Below are 22,292 nucleotides of genomic sequence, written 5' to 3'. Positions count from 1 at the left end.
ATAAAGCAGGACTGACAAATAAGACAGAGTCTCCCTTTTGAGTGTGCCTGGCTGTTCTGAGTGATGATTATTGTGTCTCCTCCTGGAGCAGTCGCTGACCAGCCCGGCTCATGCCTGTGTGAGCCAGGGAAGAGAAACCCCTCCACATATTTCTCCCCTAACTGCAGCCTGCCCTGCCTCCCAGCCAATTGCAATTTCATGGCATCAACATTTTAAAAAAGCCAATCCCCAGGCTCTGCCTTGCTGAGACTGGGAGTAGATAAATGACCAGTTCCTTCTCAAAACACCGGCTGGGGTTTCAAAGGGGCCTGAGGGGATTACACACACATCTCACTTTGAAATTTAAGCTCTGGATCTTGAAAGAATAAGGTTTATTCCACAACTTCACACCCTGAAGGGACAGCTCGTTGCCTGGGATTGCTGTGATGTCATCCAGTCAGGGAACTTTTCCAGATGAAGTCAGTGCACGGTCCTGGGCCACCTTCTGACCTCCATCTCCAGCAGGACAGCAGTGCTGTGACCCAGGCTGGGGGGTTCTCAAATGCTCTGAGTAACAGCAGCTCCCTGCTCAGTCCATACCTTGGGAATACAGTCACTTGGAAGTGCTGAAAAATCCCAGCGGGTGGGAACAGGAGATGCACCATCCCCAGGAAGGAAAAAAGAGCCCAAAGGGATGAGAGTAACGATCCAGCAGGGCCTGCAAGTCAACACCATCCCTGGACTGATCCAGGAACTCTGGCAGGTTTTGGAGTGCTGGGATTTTGCCCTGGATTTGCAGCCTCCAGGGGGGCTGTTGTCAGGGTTTGGGAGGTGTGCTGGGGTGATGCTGCTGGTGCCAATAGCCCAGGAGAGGGGAAGGGAAAACTGCTGAGGCTGGGGAAGGAAACAGATTTGTATTAATTAGAAGCAAATGCTGTTTGTTGGGCAATGGGCTCCAAAGCAGATGTTTGTCCAAATAGCCAAGAGCTGGGTCATCTCCAAGCAAAAGTGATAAATAATAGGAACGATGTTTGTTGTTGTTCCGTGTTTGCTCAGGTCAGACCCATGTGTTGCTCAGGGCTGGAAACACCAGGGAGTGACACCCCTTGTGTCCTGTGTGACACCAGTGCTGTGTCCCTGCCCCCCAGAGCCAGGGCAGGCAGAACCCTGAGCAGCACGAGCTGCTGGGTCCCAGCAGGGCTGTTCCTGGTGGCCCTGCTCCACCTGTGACCAAATCCCTTCCTTTTCATCCCCAGGAACAGCACCAGCACCTCTGCGAGTCCCCAGCCTGCAGCAGAGCCAGCACAGCAGGGGACAGGCACTTCCTCCAGGACACTTCCAAAGGGGATGAGGGAAGAGCTGAGCATCCTTCCGTGGCCCAGACTTCCTGAGCAGATTCAGTTTTTCCAGGTAAGGTTCGCGGTTTTAATCAATGTTGACGCCTAAATTTGGGGATGCCTAATTTGTATGATGCCTTTTAATAAGTTAACCACGGTCTTCAGATCAGGTAAGTCTTTGCTGTTCACTCTGGCCATGGAACATAAATACACGGAATCAGCAATTTTCAGGGAGAGGTACCTGTTTGTTCCTGAGGTGAAGGTGACCTGCTGGTTTCCTCTCGTGCCTCCGTGTGTAACATCTGCCCCCAGACACCCTCTGCCCGTGTTCTGGTGTTTGCTCAGGATGTGGCACAGGTGTAGAAACACCTGTGGGTTCGGGTGCCAGCACATAAATCAGCACAGCTAAACAAAGATATGGATTTACATTCCTCGTGATCCCGAGTTTAGAAATGGGTCAGGACGAGACAGCTCCCCGAGAATGTTGTCCTTGGTTTGCGCTCAAATTGACTGAGAAGTAGTTTAAGTAAACATTTTTTAAGAAGTGGGTGTATTGTTCACCTTGGGATGTATCCACGTGACCGTCCTCCTGTGTGTGTGGATACTTAGGGAAGTGTTTTGTATCTTGAAGATGTGTGTGCTGGGACAAAAAGCCTGTATTTAAAATTAATTTGTGTAAATACACATGTGCACGGGAAGCCACCCTGTTACAGACACACATGGAGTCACATACATATGTGCATATATAATCACGTTTGTGTACACAAACAAATTATGTACAGAAAATTAAGCATATGCCCGTCTCACCCCCCCAGTGAGGCATCCCCCTCCAAGGAACATCAAACCTGTTTGTGTCAACACACAGACCTCTCAGCCCAGGAGATATTGATACAGACACACCAGGAAAAACAGAGGCCTCAGTACCTGGGAGGGTGATTACTTATTTATGCCTCATCCCTACACCTCTGTGATGCTCCCTCCTGCTGTAATCTCTGTCCCTCCCAGGCAGAACTCCCCAGCCAGAATCCTCTGATCTTTGCCCTCTTTTCCTTCAAATTAAATTTCAACTTTTTTTAAATCTCTGGTGAGTGACAAGCCAGTGCCAGAACTGTCTTTTAATACACAAAAGCATAAATAATGCCATCCATCAGAGCTGTCACTCAGCAAGATGGATTGCTACTTGTCCAGACACCGGAATGACACAGAAGTGAAAGTTAGAAACTGTCTCTTTTCTTTACTTGCTTTCTTTTTCTTCTTCTCTCTTCCCCCCCCCCCTTTTTTTTTTTTTATTTGCCGGACTGCTTGATTCTGATTAATGGTGCTGTCAGGGAGGGATTCCGCTCGCCCGGATAATGAGTCAGGAATGTATTCCCTGTCACAAACACAGCAGATGTCAGGGGCAGAAGGGCCCGGGAATGCCAGAAACAATATACAGTTTCTTCCTAGTCCCCTGACAGGCCAATATGCTGCACAAGGTCTAATTTATGTAGACAAAATGCAGGCAAGGGGCTGTGGCAGCAGAGGAGCTGTGGGGAAGTGTGGAGCACAATGCAGGGGGAGAGCAGAGGGAGGTAATGAAGGCGAGCAGTGGGACTCAATAGCACTGCATCAAACGGCCTTAACAAGAATGGCCCAGGACCATTTTGACTCCATTAAAGTGCACTTTACATCATTATGGAGAGAAATCAAACAGGGCAGAGGGCTTCTGTTTCTTTTAATGGCTCGATTAGGTTATTCACTCATGGGCTGTCATAGCGGAGCAGGGGCTGCCAGCAGAGGGGACAGTGGGGCTGGGTCCCCTCCCAGAGCAGGGATCCTGCACGTCCCCCCCCGTGTGCACACGTTCACAGGGGGTTTGCCAGGCCTGCTGAAAGGATTTCAGAGTGTTCTGTCTTGAGACGACTTCACATTTTGGGGTTGGAAGTGCTGGAAAGGGGCCACGTCCTGCTGAAAGCCCCTGGGCTACCTGGGGTCCTGGCTTGGCAGCCAAGGGGAGCCCACACTGGCTCCAGAGGGTGCTGACCTTCCCTAGGCTGGGGAGGAGCTCCCAGCTTCAAACTGCTGATATCATGGAATGTCCTGGGGAAATAAATCAGCGTTTTGAAGTGCGTGCAATGCTCTGCTCTGCTCTGCTCTGCTCTGCTGCACTCGCTGCTCAGCACTCCGGGGCACTTGGGATGCCAGTGCTGCTTCAGCATTTGGAGTAATGAGGTCCTGGCCCAGGAGGACTCACACTCAGGGCCATGGGAAGGTGTGTTCCAGGCCCTGAAGGTGCTGCCAGGCCGTCTGTGTGTGTCACAGAGCAGTGAAAATATTAACTACAACAGAGACGTGACTTAGGGAAAGGAAAGGAAAGAAAAGGGCTTCATTAAAGTGTTCTGATGGCTGTCAGAGTTCCTGTAGTGACATCAGAGTCACGCAGCAAACTCCAGAGCACTTCAGGGAAACACCCCTTTTGTGAGACTGTCACATTATCTGTCCAGCATCTGCTCAATGAAATCGTGTCATGCTGCAAAATTCTGAGAGGGGAAAAAGCCTTTGAAACTGGTTGACTCAGAGGCAGCTTTTTAAGGCTGTGGCTGCAGGACTTTTTACTGTGATCAGTGTTTTCAGCCCTAAAAAGCCTTAAGGTAGATATAAAGTCTCACCATGGAGCATTAAATCTTAGTCCTAATACAGCCATTTCACTCTGTATTTAACCAGGGTAAAAATAATGGGTACAAATAACCCCACACCAGGCATTGTGGTGCATTCACATCAGTTTCTGCTGGTTTCAGCACACTTTAAATCAGGCCACGTGTCCTGTGGTGCTGCAGTTGTTCCATGAACTCTTCCACGAGAGCCTGCTCCAGCTTTTATCTCCTTGTCTCTTTAACTTAATCTGATCCCTGACCCATGAATGGTCCCAGTAACTCCTTCCTGAGGAGCAGGAGCTCAGCTCTGACACGATGTTGGCACTGAAAGGTGAAGGACCTTGAGGTCATGGGGTCTGAGGGGGTGGAGGGAGAGTGCACGTACCCACAGAGGTAAAAATCCAGAATGACAGAGAGATGAGAACAAAGATAAGGTTTTGCTACCCAGTCACCAGAGCAGGCAGGAGCTGCTCTGAAAGGGAAAGCACGGGCAGGATGCTGGGGCTGACAGATCTCGTGCCCAAACTGAACAGCATTGAATGGCTGGTCCTGAGTTTTCCCCTGACCCTGCTGTAAAATCCTGTGCAGTGTCACAAAGCCACGTGCACTCAGCAGGAACCTCCTGTCTGTGACATCTGGGCAGCTTGTTTGAGAGTGACACTGCCCAGTGAAGTGTATTTGCACTGGTCAGGGGGCTGTCCTGGCAGGATCAGCTTTGCCAGACCCTTCTAAACTGATAAGGCTGTGCTTTTTTTACCCTCCCCCCAAAGCTCAACAAAGCTGGTTTTTATTTAAAATAACTCCATGGCTGCTCAGAATGCCCCTAATCAGAACCAGCATCTAACAGCCTGAAAATAAAGGAAATAAAATTAAAGGCTGCAATTGCTTTGGTTTTACAAGCCCGAGGCCTGGTGAGCTTTGCTCCAGGAGAGGGGGGTGAGGGGCTTGGGTTTGTTGGTTTTGCTGGTAGTACCCTGATCAAAGCAGCTTATTGTTAAGTGAGCACAAAAGTGGATTTAGAAAGTTAACACATTAAAATAGGTGTGATTGACATCAGAGGCAGTGCTGGAAGGGACTGCAGGGAACAGGGGCGAGATGAGGCAGGTCTGGGGGGCTGCCAGGAGTGGGACAGGGCACAGAGGTGAGGGAAGGGCTGCTGGGATGCTGCAGGGCAGGGATGGAGCAGGGCTGGAAGGCAGGAGAACGCTCAGCAGAGAACAAAAGTAACTTTACCTAATGAGGCTGGTGCAGAAGTGCATCCCCAGCAACAGGAACGACCCCTCCACTGCCATTTGTCTCTGTACCCTTTGGTGATGCCCTTTAAGTGGAACAATGTGAAGCCTCACCCTCTCCTGCTCTCTTTGTAACCCAAAGGCAGAGCAGGGGCTGTGATCCTGCAGGGCTGAGCTCTGGGCTGGGTGTAATGGCAATCCTCTGGAAGCTGCTGTGGCACAGACATCAGTAACAACCCCAGGAGCACTCCTGGGGCAGAGCTGTGGGCTGTGTGAGCAGAGAGCCACGAGCACTGTTTAGCAGCCCGGCCCCAAGGGTGTTGTGGCACTGCCTGTGCTGGGGGTGGGAGCACACACAGGGTGGGAGAGGGGGAGCTAAGGCTGTTACAGCATTTATCTGTCTGTGCCTCGGTTGTAATGAAGCTGCTCTTGTGTGGGCCAGAGCGTGCAGGGCTGTGGTGAGAGGGAGGGAAGGCTCTGCCTGTGGCAGCAGCTCCGGTGCAAAGTGACTCCATTGGGTTGAGGGCCATGGAAGGAGAGTCGTGACCTGGCTGGTGGTGGAGCAGGAGGGGCTGCAAGGCTTTGGGAGGTCACCCTGGATGTGTGTCACCAGCTGAGGTCTCACAGCCCCCCGAGTCAGCTGCACCACCCCAGGTACCTGCTGTACCCGGCCGGGGAGCCGGAGCAGCTGCTGGGAATGCTGATGGAAGCAGGGAAGGTGGACTTTCCAGGCCACCCTCTCCCTGTCAGCTTTCGTGGGCAGCAGCTGAGCATGGAGTTATTTAAGCTGTCACCAGCTGGGCTTTGCAAAAGTTGCAGCCCAGGAGATTTATGGCTGTGGGAGCCAGGGCAGCATTCTGTGTAACCTGAGTCCTTGTAGGACCAGGGCAAAGCCTGGGCAGTGCTCAGGCTTCTCCCTGCTCTCCTGTCCCTGCAGCCCCACGAGAGGGGATTGGATTTCAAACGTGCTCTGTGTGTCGTCCTTGGAAGACAAAACACAAATAAGTGACACCCCAGGACCAGGCGTCTGTCCCAGGGCACAGGGGAGGAAGGGAGCTCGTGGGATCAAAGGTGCCCCCTTGGCTGAGGCACAGCCCTGGGGAGGGAGGCTGGGAAGACCAATTTTCACAGGTCTCAGCACCAGGAAATAGGCATTTCATCATGAGTTGAGTCGTGGAGAGGAGCATTTGGACAGGCTGGTGCTGTTAAGGCACAGACAAATGTAATTTATTACCCCGAGGCTTCGGGAGGTTTGGGGAACTCGGGAGGAACATGAAGCATCAAGGAAGCCTGCCCTCCAATGAGGCTTTTTGGAGAGTGACTAATTGAGGTGGGATATTCTCCTCTGAGCACATTCAGTCCTTTCACACATCCCTGTTGTAAGATAAACACTGTGTAGGTGTGGGGAGAAGGGATGGCCTTGCCGTGGAAGTGCTGACCCAAAATTCAGGACACCTGGGCTCACTCACAGCTGGTGTAGGTGGCTTACACAATTCAGCAAGTCAGTTAATCTTTCCCTGCTCTATCAGTTCCCCATCTGCAAGAGCTGATGATGCCAGCACGGTGCTCCCAGGTGCTGGGAAATGCAGGTGTCCCTGCACACGCTGTCCCAGGGAGGTGGCAGTGACCCTCCTGCCCAGGAGGAGCTGCAGGCTGGGCCCGTGTTGAGGGGAGGACGTGACCCCCAGCCTTCCCCTGGAGAGGTGGTTTCAATGCTGTCTGCACTTGGCTGAAGGCCCCAGGTAGCTGATGAGCAGTCAGGGTTGGAGCAGGGAGCTGCTCTGGATGGGGCTCCTGTGCTGCACCTCAGCTCCTGCCTGCGGGGGTTTTCCTGGGAACTGCAGGTTCTTACCTGTCCCTGCTCAGCCTGGGCTGTGTTTTGGGTGAGCAGGGCAGGGAGGCTGTGCTGAGGGAAGAGTGTGACCTTGCAGCAGTGGTTTCACACAGATGCACCACAGCCAAGCCAGCACTAGAGCCGACCCTCCCGTGCCTGCGCTGCAGGGGAGGAAGGCTGGGGAGTCATTAGTATTTCTGAGATGTATGAAGAATTTTCAGGTGAATTGGGGCCTTTTATAGCTGTGCAAGGTATTGGGTGTTTTTCATGCATGTGGTGATTAACTGTTGGTATTAAATGCTGAAGCCCACCCCTTCCCATATGTGCGAGTGTGTGTGCGTGTGTAGCAAGGCCAGGCAAATGACTAATGCAAACCTGAGGAGAGACAGCAGAGCATATTGTAAAGATCAACCCTATTTCAGCTTCTGTTCGAATAGGAAATGCCAGAGATTGTTTCATAGTCTTCTGCAATGTTCATTATAAAAGTCCCCAGATGGCAGATGGCTATTAGCTCACTGTGACCTATATAAATGTCAAACGTAAAGCTATTGCCCCAGTGAAAATCTCAAAATAAATAACAACAGGAGGGATGCTGTTCCGCTGCCACCAGGATTTATGGATTATAAATTCATGCTAATTCATCCCAAAGCCAGCGGAAGAATGAATCTTGTCCTTTTGGAGGAATTCACTCAACACCTGCTCGCAGACAAATTCGAGTCCCCCACGCCTGATCCTTCCCTGATCCCTGCTCAGCTGCCTCCCCCTGCAGCCACAGCTGGTTCCTGGGAAGAGCTGGGTGTGCTGGGGCTGGGATCGATCACGGGGTGACAATGCCCGTGTCACTCACAGCTGACAGGGGAGCCTTTCCTTTGTTTGCCAGAGCTGTGTAACAGCAGCTTAAACCACGGTTCCAGGTTGTTTTCCTTGCCCCCATTGATCGCCGTGGCACCTGTCAGTCAGCAAAGGCGTGTGAATCCTCCCCAGGATTTTAGGGGGGTGTTTGCAAAGGCAGCCTGGAGCCCCTCAGGCCAATCCCTGGGCTTACAGTGGAGGAGAAGGAGCAGGGGAAGGGGGGGCTTTGTTTGCTCAGCTGTTTTGTTATTAGGTTCTCATTAATAATCAAAAGGTGAACAACACACCAGGAGTAATTTTCTGTAGCAAAACTTCCCCTGTCCCACTCACTGCTCTCAGACAGGGTGGGATGGAGCAGCTGCTCTTTGCAGGCAGCCCAGACAGATTCACCCTGTGCAGCTCCATCCTGCTGTGGCTCTGGGGCTGCTCCGAGGTCCTGCAGCAGGATCAGGTCCCTGGGATCCCACCTGTGGGGTGGGAGCAGGGAGGGCACAGCCCTGAGTGGGATGGACAGAACTCTGCTGTGCAGCCCCCGAGCTCCCAGGAGCAGTGGGGAGGGTGTGTGTGGTGGGAGTGCAGTAGGAGGAGTGCAGTGATGGGGAGCCTGAGCAGTAACTCGCCGTGTGAGGGCACAAACACGAGGGGAGGGCTGTCAAATTCTGCTTTGGGATGACCTGTCTGGAGCTCACCGAGCTCCTCCGAGCTCTGACACCTCCACATTAACTCATACCCGGGCTGCATTTATCTCAACTTCCCTCCCTGCACCCTGTAGGCAAGACCTTTGCGAGGAAAAGGAATGGCATTCATGAGTTTCAAGGAATTCCTCCTAAATGGCCATTTGAGGACGAGGGGATGGACAGCCTGGCAATCACCATTTAGTGTGTTCATTTATATTGATGGTGCTGCTGTGTTCAGGTGCCTCAGGTGGCATCAAGGACAGGTAGTGCTCAGTGAAGAGCAGGCACAGAAGCAGGTTGTTTTTAAAAATATATAATATTAAATGGTAGGGTTTGAAAGAATTGCTTTTTTTTCCCCTCAGAAGCAATTTTCACAAAACAAGTTGTTGCTGCTGTCAAAACTCTTTAAGTTTCACCAACACAAATTGTGTTTTGTTTTTTTAATATATTGCTCGGTGGAAAACATAAATGAGCAGATTTTAGAAATATTTCATCTTCATAAAAGGCATTTTTGGTAAACAAATAACAAGTGAATATTTTATTAATGTTTTTGATAAAGGTATGAACATGCAGTGATGTCATGTGGGGAATGAATCAGCTTATTAAAAAATTAAGAGAGGAGTAGGAATGTGGGTCATTTCTATCCATGCAGGAGCAACTTCAACCATATTTTTCTCTCAAATACGAGATTTCGTTTTCGAACTGCTGCAATAATAAACATTCCCAGGAAGCATAAACTTGCTTTCCTTTCTCAGCACATCAATTTATGTTGGCTGGAAGCTCGCAGGCCTCTGAATCTGGGAATCTCTCTGTAAAAATAAACCCTGTGTCACACCTGGGGGGTGCAGAGCTGTTCCCTGTGACTCCAGAATGGAGAAGTGGGGTGGATGTCACATATGTAGAGTTCTGTGTGGTTTTGAGCAACGCTGACAGGCTGCTGCAACACCCCCCAAGGCCCACTGGGGTCTGGGAGCACCAAATAGTAAATCCAAGGCTCAAATCTCTGGTGTAGTAAATGACCAGAGCTCTAAAAACGTGTATTTAGCCTGACATTACAGTGACAGTGCTAAGTGCTTCCTGCTAAGTGCAGCCCTGCCTGGTATAAATTAGGAGTAATTAAATCCATCACAAAGTAGAGCTGCACAGTGGCTGTGACCAAGGTCTGCTGCAGTTCCACACGTGTGTCCAGGAGGGACAGGGGGGGTTCTGGGGTGGGTTGGGCAGGAGCCAGGGCTGGGAATGGCTGCATTTACTGTGGAGATGCCCCAGGACAGGAGCACTGCCACCCTCAGCAGGTGTGCTGGGCTTCCCAGGGAAAATCCTCTCTGGATATGGCTGCTGGTGACAAAAGCTGTCACTTATAGGGTAATCCTGGTGAATTCTTGCTGCTTTAACACTCTCGTTCCAAAGGCCCACTCCTCAGTACAGAGGGTCAGGTTACTTGTGGTATAGAATGAGATTACACCTGCTAAATCCAGGAAACACTATTTACATGGACTGACAGTCCAGCCTAGCATTGGAAACAGTTCCTAAAAAGGTAAAAATTCAGCTTCCTTGAGCTGAATGAGGGTAGATTTAGACTAGATGTTAGAAATAAATTCTAACTGGCACAGGTTGCCCAGAGAAGTTGTGGACTCCCCATCCCTGGAAGTGTCCAGGGCCAGGTTGGACAGGGTTTGGAGCAACCTGGGGTAGTGGAAGGTGTTCCTGCCCACAGCAGGGAGGTGGAACAAGGTGATCTTTAAGATGCCATCCAACCCAAACCATTCCACAACTCATGATTCCCTGATTCTGTGCCGATAGGATGGACAAGGAGATTCTCTTCAGTCCTCTTCTTATGTCACACTGAACCTTCCTCCTGATTTTTTTTTCTCCTTGCACAAAGGAGGACAAAACCAAGGAGGAAACTCCTTATCTTGTGTCCCTGCAGCTTCACCTGCAGTGGTTCCTTTGCTGCCCTGGGGTCTGTGCTGGCACTGCCAGGGCTGGGGAGACTCCCCAGGGGCTGCAGAGCTGGTGGCAGCGATGGCAGAGCGAGGCCCCTTGTTGTGCCAGGCCTGCAGAGAAAAGAAAGACAGCTTGGCTGAGAGCAGATCTTCTCTCAGAGGCCCAGTTCCAGCTGCCCATGGGAGCCAAGTCAGTCTGTGTGAGCTGATGGTGCTTGAGGAGCTGCCACAGGGGGAGATGAGGCTGGAGCAGCAGCACCCCTTGTGCTGCAGCACGGTAGGGTTGGGGTTAACGGGGCCCAGAGGCAGGAACAAAGGAGGCTTTCCTTTCCCACTCTTTGGCATGCCTGCTCCTTGCCTCTCCCAGTATTTGAGTATTTGCACGACAGTAAATCCCGAGCTCTGGAGGATATTTCCAGCCAAAGCCTACATGTGCAGGATACTGTAATGTAAACTGCATATGTTGTGAGAAGTTGTTAAATGGGACCAGCAGATGATAATGTGCCCAGCATTGCTGCTAACATCCCTCCACTTCCTCCCCCCTGGGGAAAACGAGACCACTGCCCCATCAATCCTACCCTTCTGACAGGCCTGTAAATTCAAATAAAGCAGAGCTTTTGGGCACCAGAGCCCCAGGAGCTGCCCCGTGGCAGAGCAGCCCCGGTTCTGAGGGAGCTTGGGCACGTTCAGGCACATCCAGGGTTCACTTGCTGCTTCCCATCTCCAGGCTCTGCCTTGCAGACAGTGAGACTTGTTGAAAAAGTCTGGCACAACCCACTGCATCTGCCACCTTCCCCTGCCTCTTTCCCACTGCTCTTCCATTGCAAAGAGCTGTTCCCCTTTCCTGTGTGAACTCAGGGATAATGGGAGCTGCCGTGTTTCCTCCCTGCTTGAGGAGGGGCAGCTGTTGAAGCCTCCTGGTGAACAGAGCAAACCCAAACCCAAACAGGGAACTCTCCTCATCAGCTCCAACAAGAACTGGGGCTGAGGTGGGCACAAAACTGGCAGCTCTCCCCATCAAAATATTTGGAGGTGGTTTCATATCAGGAAAATAGTCTGGGTGCTTCTCTTGGAGTGGAATCCTGGTGGAGACTGAAAATCTGAAGAGTTTCCCTTAAGGGAGGTGTCAAACAGCCTGAGGGGTTGCAAGTGTGCTCTGTCCTGGAACCAAATCCTTACCTGGTGAAACCAAATTCTTACCTGGAAGGAAAACCCCTTGGAAATGCAGCACAATGGAGATCCTGTCCTTTCCCTAGGGAAGCTGGGTGCCCATCTCTGAGAGAGTGAGCACCAAGGCTCCCATGGGGCAAGAAATCCTCCCACTTCTTCACTCTTGCTGGAGTGGGCCCTTTTCATTCCACACTGCCAGTTCCCTGTGATTGAAATTTGAAAGCATGTAGCTGTTAATCTGGGAGTGATTAAAGAGCCTCATTTCTTGGAAGAGTCAGTACTCATCATCTGCCGTGCTGAATGAGCCTCTAACATCCCCTGATCCCATTATATTGTGATTAATTGTGCCAGTTTAAGTCAATAATTCATTTGTTAAAAATAGGCCTGCAAAGTATCATTTGTCTCAGGGGGGATATCAGAATAAAAAAAAAAAAATTCATTTGATACTTCTCATTAAATTAGTGTTGGGAGTTCTATTGAAGGGTTCTGTTCATGAAACATTTATTGCAGGCTTATTTGATAAGAAGTTGTATTTGTCTAAAATCATGCCTGCTAACAGATGTAAGGGCCTGCATTTTTCCATTGTTAATGAAAGGATAAGAACCTAAACAAGTAGGTGACTGGGGAGAGGAGTCTGTGGTGACAGTGGCGGAGATTTGGGAACGTGTTTTACAAAACAGGAGGAGATAATGTCCTCATCTTTCCCTGCAAAGTGGGGTCCCCTTCTCCCCACTCCCTGTTGGGTGTGACAGTGGTGATGGGAGGTGATGTGCCTGCAGTGGGAGACGGATGTGCCTCAAAGACTCATACGTGCAAATGGTTATGGATGTTGCATTCATATTCATCGAGCCATTAAAAATGTTTCGGCTGTAAACGGCTCTGAAAGGAATATATAGGGAACAGTAGCTAGTCTGCTAATGATAATGGCCATAACTGACAGAGACACATGCTTAATATCTTCATCCCTGCTCTCAGTCAGACTCTGTGCCACGGTAATGTTCCTGGAGATGTGTGGAGGGATGGATGGGTCACGGGAGCTCACCAAAGCTGCACAAAGCACCCCTGCAGGAGCAGGCTGGGTGGCTAATGGGGTGTGCAGCCCTGATGGATGGGGGGTCACGGGTTCCAACCCAGGCCAGGTCACCGGGGGCCAGACCCCCCCCCCCCAGCTGATGGATGTGCAGAGCTAAAGGGGGTTCAGTGGCTCTGACCTGGCCCTGGTGTCTTCACTGGGGCACAAACTGAGCGGGGCCGGGCTCTCCCTGGTGCCAGAGGGCAGAGATGGGTCCTCGTGCCTCGTCCTTTCGGGGTGTGCAGCAAAGCCCAGCCTGGCATGGCTGGCAGGACCCAGCGCCGTGTGTTCCCTGCACTTCAGTGCCCTGATCCAGGGTCCAGCCCTCACAAACAGTAGGATAAGTTTTGCACAGCCTCGGCATCCCTAAAGGAATTTCTTGCAGTGCCCTGAGAGCTGCTGCCCACCCACCCACCCGAGCTGCAGGAGCCACTGTGCTTTTCAGAGGAGATAAAACCCTCTGGGGACACTACCTGGCTGCTTGCTGGGTTGAGGTGGGGCTCCAGTCACATGCATAGTTTCCTCTCTCCTCCTCTGCTTTCTCCTTATGCCATTTCTTGGTATTTGTTAGATTACCAATGATTTATGTAAAAGACTTGTCACAATTACTGAGCTCCGACCCCGTGTTCTCATGAATCACCTGGAGCACCAGAGCCACTGCTGGGAAAGGTCTCTGGGGCAGGTCCCCAGGGAGGGCTGGATCAGGTGTGTGCCCTGTGCTCACCCTGCCCCTGTGGCAAAGGGCTCCTTCTCACAGAGGCTCTCAGAGTCCCCTCCAGGTTCTTTCTGGAGCTGGACTGTGTCAGGCAAAGCAGAGCCGGGTTTGTCTCGAGGTGAAAAGCGCCGGCACAGGGGACAGTGCAGAGGGGGGGTTTGAATCCTTGCTCTGACTGGGCCCAGCTGGACTGGGCCCATCACTTGTTTCGAGTAATGAAATGAAGGATGGGGAGGATGTGCTGGGAAGGAGGTGCTGGAGAAGTCAAGGAAACAGTGCACAGCTCAAGGAAATGTGCACGTCAAACCAGGCTGGGCTTGGAAACCCCGTCAGGTCCGATGCCAGGGCCTGTTCCAAAATTTATACTAAGAAAAAAAACCTCTGCAAACCACAAATGCCTCTTCAAAACCAAGCTATGTGGTTGGTTGTTTTTGTTTTTTTTTTTTGCCCGTGTCTCTGAGCTATTTTATAGCTCTTGCATCACATTACCTGGGGATCTGCCCATCGGCCGCCCCGCACAATCCCCGCATTGTCCGGGAGCCCCCGGGTTTGACAGCGGCTTCTATTAATGGGACCTGCTCGGCCAAAAATGTGTCACCGCCGTGGGAGGGCGAGGGAAAAGCGCCTCTGATGGCTGAGTGACAAGGCTCATGTGTCTGCGTGGGGTGGGCAGGACGTGAGCTGGAGCAGCAGCCGGCGGGGAGGGGGGAGAGGGATGCCCGGGGTCCCACAGCTGTGGGTGCAGCTCTGTGTTGTGCTCCCTGGCGGGAGGAGCTCCCTGCTGCCCTGTTTCTAACATAATTATGGGTTTGCAACCTCGGCCTTTTAATGCACTGCTGCTACTCCTGGTGGTGTCCGTGGAGAAACAGGATGGATCTTGTTTATGCTCAGCAGAGCTCAGCTCAATTAAGTCGATGAAGCCAAATCAAGGACAATTTCTATTTGATGGAGCTGCGAGTAAAGTCTCTCTGTAAAACCAGTGCAGGTTGTGCCTCTCTCTGACAGATGGCTCGAGGAAGGTAGGGGTGCCTTGTCATTTTCTCACACTTTGGCAACATTTTGTGTAGCTTCTCCTGTCAATAAAATCTCATTTGAATTGACCTGAATTGACAGATAACTATTGACTCAAACAAGAGATGGATCCAGTCAATAAGCTCTCACGCCTCAGGGCATAAGCCAGTCACTAACTCAGGGAAGGTTAGAAGGAAATATCCCTGATGTGTTGATTATTCCATAAAATTGTCCACTAGGAGGATTTATGGACATTTGGTTGCTCACAAATACAACATACAGGGCTGTAGGGACCATTAACCTGTTCTAGTCCAGCAGTTCTGAGGTTCTGCAGCTCTGAGTCTCTTTTCATGAATTGTAGAAGAAAAATTGGGTATTGGTGGTGTTTAAAGGCTTGGAAAGAAGCAGAATTTTGTTGTTGAATCTTAATCTGGATACTGGAACCTGAGGTGTCCTTTCCCTATTTCTCTCTCAGTTGTCCCATTCAGAGCCTTTGGTGCCTGATATAAAAATAAGAGCTGAGTTTTGTGCCTCCTCCTTGTGTTTCACACCCCAGAGTAGCTGAGTTTAGGAGGAGCAAACTCCTTGGTTTCAACAGGTAGCATTGCTGCAAAGTGTGCTGGACCTGTGGTCCCACCTTTGGGCTGTGTTTGCTCTCAGGGGGGTTTTTGGTGCCGGGTCCTGCACTGGCTGCTCAGGCTTTGAGAATTCCAGTGCATGGGAAGGAAAGGTCCAGCAGGAGGAACAGGTGTCAGCTGGGAGGTTGTCACCAAACTGATTATTCCTACAACATCCCCGGGATCTGAACCTCAGAGGCTGAACCCCTGGAAGGAGGGGTCGGGGCGTGTGACCGGAGCAGCCGGGGCTGCCAAAGACCCCCAGGGATCTGGGAGGCCCCTGGGTGGGAAGTGCCATCCAGCAGCACCTCCTGTGGCAGCTCAGGAAAAGCTGGCTTTGGTGACATTCTGTGTGTGGATGTTCCCCACAGCCCTCCCTCGGGGCCAGCTGGTGCTGGCAGGGCAGGGTGGGGCTGAGCTGGGCTGCTGCGGGTCGGGAGCTGTCCCTGCTGTCCCTTTAAGCCACGTGCTGTCCCCCTGTTCCCAGAGCAAGGCTGCCTGTCAGCAGGGAGCAGAAAACAGATTGTGACACAGGGCAGTGATTTTTTTTAACAATCCTATTATGAAAGACAGAGTGCTCCCATTTCCTTTGCAGCTTTTATCAAGACTTAAATTGCTGCCAAGGGAGAAGGAGGGGGGGGGAACTTCACTGCTTTTATTTTATTTTTAATTTTTTTAAGAAAGGATTTTGCTTAGTTACTAAATTCCTCCCTAAGTCTCCTCCAAGCAGAGATCCAACAGTATCCCTATTAAATTATATAGAGCGAGTCCAGTCCTTGGCTGTCAGCGGGACCCATCAGTCCTAATTTATCGCCCCAGGAAACACAGTACAATTATGGTAATAAATAATAATAGGATTCAGTACATGACAACATGAATGATGGAGCCTCTCAGAACTCATTTACATTGCTTTGTGTTGCAATCACCCTGCTTCTAATGTAATGCCAAGCAAATGAGCCTTTTTGAATATTGTGCAATCTATTGCAAGTCAACTGGCACAAAACTCACTCAATAAATCATGTTCAAACACATGCCTCTAATGACAGGTAAATCAACAATGAAGTAATTGCATTTAATGTATTGAAATACTGGACAAAAACAGTGACCTCGAAGTGACTTTTTGGGGAAGGTTTGATATAGTTGCAATGGCAAACGGGTCTGGGTTTTTTTCTGTCGGGCACTTCTTGCTCCGATGCACACGGCAGAGCTGGTGACACCTTCCCTTGGCACACCTCGGGCTCCTGGTGCTCCTGAGCCAGCCCAGAGCCTGACGTGGCTGAGCCTGGGCTGGGGGTCAATGCTCTGGATAATCAGGGACACGGGGGGAGCCTCTGTGGCCGCAGAGCTCGGTGCCAGCGCGGTGGCAGCTCAGTGGCAGCTCGGCTGCAGGGCTGGGGGTTCTGCCCTGTTGCTTCCAATTGACTGGTTCGGGTTCCCCAATTTCCACGTTCCATTTATTTCAATAGGAAAGGGAAAAGACGTGCAGGGCTGCCAAGCAGAGGCTGCTGTGGCACCTCCCCCCGGCCCCTCCCGTGGTTTCAGGCGTGGTGGGGTGGGTTCTGGCTGGGTTTGGGGGTTTTTTTTTCCTGGGAGACCAAGGCTGGAGGAACACGTGTGTTCAGCTGGAAGTGCCCTGATGAAATGGTGTTGTCTCAGAGGACGTGGCTCCAGGGAACCATCCCTGCTCCAGCAGAGGTGCTGCTGGTTTTGCCAGACGGCCAGGAGAGACCACGGGTGAGGAGTGGGCAAGACACAGAGCCAAGAGGATGGGAAGAAGTGGCCCTGGCAAAACAGTCCCTGGCAAAACAGTCCCTCAGTTGTTGCTGCCCCATAAAAACATGATATCTCCAGGGGAAACTTCTAAGATTCTGTTTGAAAGCAAATGAAGAGACAACTTTGCAGATTTTGGCTCTGACTTTGCTCCCTTACCCTTCCCTTGCAAGGGAATTTTGCAAGTGTCAAAGGTCTCCTTGGATTCTTCAGGCAATGGAAAGGTTTTACATATCCCCAGGCTTGACTGTCTCTGCTGATAGCTCCCATATGATATAAACTGATTAGCAAAATGTCTAGAGTCAGGACAAAAGAACTATTAACCAAAAAAAAAAAGAAAACAACGAGAAATTTCTGCAATTTTAGAAAATTGTTACCAGTTGTACTTGCCATCCCCGTTTGTTCCTTGGCAGTAGGAATGTCAGGATGCAATCACCCAGCTTTCCTAGACACCAGGACTCTGGGATCTCAGTTATAAATACTTCCAGTGTTGATCATGTGGTGGTTGTGTGGGGCTTTGTTTTGTTTCCTCCTGGCTGTTAGGATGGATTCCTGTCATCCCTGGAAGCATGGCAGGTATTTGGCAACACGGCTTCCTGCTGCCACAGCTCATTGCCCAGAGGTAAAACCCTTCACACCCCGCAGCCTAAACTCAGAACGGGGCGTGGGGTGGTGGTTGTTTAGTTTGGGGTTTTTCTGGGAATCTGAGACAGAGCTGTGGTCTAAACTTTTGTAAGCTTTTCTTGCCGTTTTTAGGGGCTACCACTGAAAAAGCCCTGAGCTTTTCAGGTGCAGTGGTGTGAATCCCAGCCTGGAGAAAGCCAGCCTGGATCCATCCAAGGATCCAGCCATCAAGGGCTGGATCCTGGTTTTAGTCCAAGGTTTTGCCTGCTGTTGGTTTAACCAGTGTATCCTCCGGGCTGCTGCCCCTCTGCTGCACGGGACAGTCCCACGTGGCCGGGTCTGTGTGGTCACACGTGTGCTCACACACACACATGTGCTCACACACACACACACACGTGTGCTCACACACACACACATGCTCACACACACACGTGTGCTCACACACACACACACATGCTCACACACACACGTGTGCTCACACACACACATGCTCACACACACACACGTGTGCTCACACACACACACGTGTGCTCACACACACACGTGTGCTCACACACACACACATGCTCACACACACACGTGTGCTCACACACACACACGTGTGCTCACACACACACATGCTCACACACACACACGTGGTCACACACACACGTGTGCTCACACACACACACACGTGTGCTCACACACACACACACGTGTGCTCACACACACACATGTGCTCACACGCACCCGCAGCAGCGCGTGGATCCCGCCCGTCCCCTCCCAGGGCTGGATCCCGTTTCCAGGCTCTCCCCCCGCGGCTGCAGCCCCCCGGTGTGAATTGATGTCGGCGTTTGGCGGCAGGAAATGGACTCACTCCCCTCCCGATTCCCTGCACGGCTCCCCAGGGCCAATAATCAGGCTCTGGCTGTGAAGCGGCCGCGCAGGCAGTGATTGATGACCGGGGGTCACCGCGCTCCACCTTTCCCACTGCAGCTCCAGAGCGCACACACGGCCCAGCTGGAAGGGAACAAGGGGCTGAAAGTGAGGAATAAAGGGCTGGAATGAGCGGGAACTGCAGAGGGCCCCAGCCAGGACAAAAGGAAGGAGAAGCTGCTCTCGCGGGCGCCCGCGGCCGCAGTTGGGGTTCCTGGTCCTTGCTCCCCCTCTCCCTGCAGGGAATTCAGGGGACCTGCTGCATTTACTGCTCTGGAGACAGGGAAGGGTGCAAGGGTTTGGGGGATCTGGGATTTTGGCAGAGGGTTTGGGAGTGTGAACGCTCCTTTTCCTTTGCTGTCCCCCTGCCATCCACCTCTCTGCACCTGCCCGCTCCGAGGACATCCTACTGCTGATGGACTGAAATGAAGGGCAGGGCTGTGGAACACTGGGAAACTGGGAGCACAAAAATGGGAGTGAAACCTGGATGGGAGTGAGTGCTGTGAGCAGGTATCTTCTCTGCACCTTCAGCCTCACAGAATCTGCTTTCCCTGGCTCCCGGGAAAGGATGGCATGGGGGACAAGGGATCCCCCTTCACTGTCCAGGAGGAAACTCCTCCAGAGAGGCATTCCTTCTGCACTGCCTTTGCTTCCCAGGTCCCACTGTTGCCTTTGGGAAAAGACTTCCCTCTGCAGCACTTCCAGCCAGGTTTGTCAGGTGGTTGAGCTCCGTGGCAGCTCCAGTCAGGAGCAGGCAGGTCATCCAGCCCCGGGTGATTAATCCCACTCTCCCACAGCAGTGGGCACTGCTGGTCAGGGGTGGTGGCACTGCTCTTCACAAGAGGCCCAGGGAGATGTTCTGCTCTGAGACTTGTTAGCCCCCAAGCTTTTTACTTTGCTTGGTCAGGAGTTGCTCTCTGCCCTGTGGAGTGTGGAAATGGGGAATGGGGATTTGCAAAATCCAGAGGCGGTTCAGCATCCACCAAAGTGTAAAATACTGTTTTCATCCTCTAAGTGGAGACTTGGAGCAGTTGCACAGAGATGTCCTTGGGGTCTCTGGAGTCACCACACATGCACCAGGGTATGGCTTGGGCTCACAGGGCCTTTCTCTCACAGGGTGCACATGCTTTGGTTCACCTCCAGGGCTCAGAAGTTCTGTCTTTTTAAGAAGAGTCATGAAAGCTCTCTCAGTGCAATAAAGCACTGTGAGAACACGAGGTTCGGTTTCAGGCTGGTTTAAGGTGAATTAAAAGATTAAGAGCAGCGCCACAGCCTTTGTACTGGCTTACCAAGTCAGTTAAAGATTATCTATCCACATGTCAGATGCATCATCACCTCACTGTGATTCAGCAGTTGCTCTTCATATGCACAAATGCAAGTCAACATGCTGGAACTAGAACACTTTTTCACTGAGATTTAACTTAATACAACTTCACCTTTGTTTGCTCTAACAACGTTCAGTGGCTCTAGTGACTCACAGAGAGGGTGTCGCTCTGAAATTTGAGTCTTTGCAAGAGACGTGAAATGTTGTTGTTGCCCTACTTTGCAGAATGAGGAGATACAGTGAAAATGGGAGAAATCGGTCCAATAGCACTCAAGAAACTGGCAATAAAGAAGACATGTCAGTCACTTGTAGGAACAGAGGGAGATTTTGGATTTAATTCACCTCAAATTTCAGTTGATTCTGCACAAGTGAGTAGCGATTTTTGATTCACTGCAGACAAGAAAAAAATGCTGATTTTGCTGGCTGAGTCAGCTCTGAGAATCTGATTTGGGTATGGCAAGGTTTATTCTTTTGTTATTATAACAAAATAAGTAACAAAAAGATGTTCATCAGAGGAAAAGGTGAGATCTTGCCCTTGCCTGAACTGATCTTTCTCTTCTGTGGGTGTGTAATTTCACACTGTGATAGGCCCCTGTGTGTGAAACGAGCTGGTGGCACAGGAGAGGAAAGGAGAATGAACTGATGCAGTTGAAGTTTCCAGGACCTTCTGGACTAGTGATAGAAAAGCTGCTCCTGTGATTTCCCTGGTTCCCACTCGCCGGGGTCCCCCAGCTCTGCACTGCAGAGCCAGCCAGCTCTCAGTGACTCCAGCAGTGGGCTTTGCTCTGCTTCCCTCCAGAGCGTTTTGCAGCCCAGCAGAGCTCAGCAGAGGGAAGGTTTCCTGGTGATCACTCTGAATTTCCCTTTGCTCTCTCTCACCGCGTCACTAATTAGCTCCGACCCACTGGCCCGTCTCCTCTTGGTGGAGTGGCCTTGGGAAGCCACTTCCAGCATCCCACAGGTTCCCACTTCCCCCTCAGTCCCCAGCCCTGTCTCCTGTCCCTCCCCACTCCTCTGGACAGGCCGTGCCCCCGCGTTCCCGGTGTTTTCCAGCCCTGGTTTCCAAAGCACCCTCGGAGCAGGGAGGTCACTCCAAGAATTTGCTGGAGCTTCAAAGAACCCGGGTCAAGATCCAGCGAGCTGAATACCCGAGGAAATTGGGTTGCTAGGATCCCAGGATTGTTTATTATGCTCTCAACTTTAATTAGCTGTAAGTAACATCATGTCAGTGTTCTGCCACAAATGCTAAAGCTGTCAAGGCAATTTTACCGAGTCTGGCAGCTTAAATCAGAAACAAGAAAGTCAACATGTCAATAATGGATCTAGACATGATGGATATATTAAAGGGGAAACCTAAAAGTTCTGGACTTCATTATGCTGCCTTCAGCTCCGACAATGTGTGCCAGAGAAATCTGCACCTCGTTGGAAAAGCCCCTTGGAGATGCTGTTCCCAATTAGGGGGCACTTCTCCTCACCTCAGAGCAGTTGGTTTCAGCTGCACATACCTCACAGAATAAATTAGGGAAAGGGCAGGGGTGGAAATAACCTGTTCAGGTTCAATTTCTACAAATCTGGGGATGTGGGGAGGGTATGGTGAGGCTGATTTTTCACGTGGGTGTTGGGCTTTTTTTAAAGCTTCCTGGGAAAGGGATGGACACTCTGGCCATTGGAAGCAGCTGTATTTTCCTGCAGAAGTTTTTGGGCGTGAGGCTGAGCAGGGAGTCACGAGGAGATGATGGACCTGTGGCTGCAGGGGATGTGTGTGGGAGAGAGAAAGTGCAGGAACCGACTTCCTTTATATTTCATTACTTAATAGTTGTTTATTTTCTGACATGTCCCATTTTAAGTGTATTTTGGCTTGTGTATTATACATATGTCTGTGAAAATTAAGCAGATCTGCCACAGCCTGACAGTGTTAATACTGCTCTGAAAATACAAACAGATGTTTTAGGAGCTCTCAGGTTGTGGGCTGACCACAGCTGTGTGTGTGTGTCAGGAGCCTGGACTCTGGGGTACCTGGTGGGAAAGTGTCCAGGTGTCCCGAGGTGGGGCTGGCAGCAGAGAATGTCTGACTTTACATTAGGTAATGGATGAGTCAGTGTTTGTTTGGAAATCTGGAAGTGTGTAGGTTTCACGGAGCAGCGGGACTGAAGAAACCCAGAGCTTTTAGTGAAGCTCAACTGGCCCCTCAGTTCAGCAAAATCCACGTGCACCTGCCTGCCCTGACCCTCCCTCCTCCCTGTACCCCAGGACTGGTGCTGGTTGTGTGACCCCCCCCTCACTCCTGCCTCCCAGAGCCTGCCCAGGCTGCCTCCCAGAGCCTGCCCAGGCTGCCTTTCCAGCTGCTTCTCCTGGAGTTCAGCAGCACTCTGAGCCCATCATGGGATCCAAAACTCGGCCTCTTTGCTCGAGCTTTCTTTCTCTCCCACATTTGGCCCTCCCAGATGTTCTTGGTCATTTCCAGGTTGCAATTAATAATAATAAATCAGTGGAGTCCATCAGCGTTTCCTGCCACCACTTGGATTAGAGGGCTCTGTGTTTTTCCAGGTTTTCCAACTGTTGGTCAAGGGGAGCTGTCATGTGG

At 51.2% G+C, this 22,292-nt stretch overlaps 1 long non-coding RNA gene across 3 annotated transcripts; it reads left to right on the top strand.

The window, feature by feature from the left end:
• The first annotated feature begins 444 nt into the window (after positions 1–444).
• Positions 445–20,023, top strand: LOC135403727 (uncharacterized). Of its 3 annotated transcripts, none has more exons than XR_010425478.1 (3): positions 445–550; positions 1,236–1,389; positions 19,934–20,023. It is a non-coding gene; the product is annotated as an uncharacterized LOC135403727 (long non-coding RNA). The 3 variants fall into 3 exon arrangements; XR_010425476.1 differs by having other exon boundaries at positions 474–742; positions 1,242–1,389; XR_010425477.1 differs by having other exon boundaries at positions 483–550; positions 1,242–1,389.
• The last annotated feature ends 2,269 nt before the right edge of the window (positions 20,024–22,292 follow it).

The sequence above is a fragment of the Pseudopipra pipra genome, chromosome 28, assembly GCF_036250125.1.
Source record: "Pseudopipra pipra isolate bDixPip1 chromosome 28, bDixPip1.hap1, whole genome shotgun sequence".
NCBI classification, from domain to species: Eukaryota; Metazoa; Chordata; class Aves; order Passeriformes; family Pipridae; genus Pseudopipra; species Pseudopipra pipra.
The sequence above is the reverse complement of the archived record's forward strand: the minus strand, read 5'-3'. Positions and strand labels throughout refer to the sequence as shown.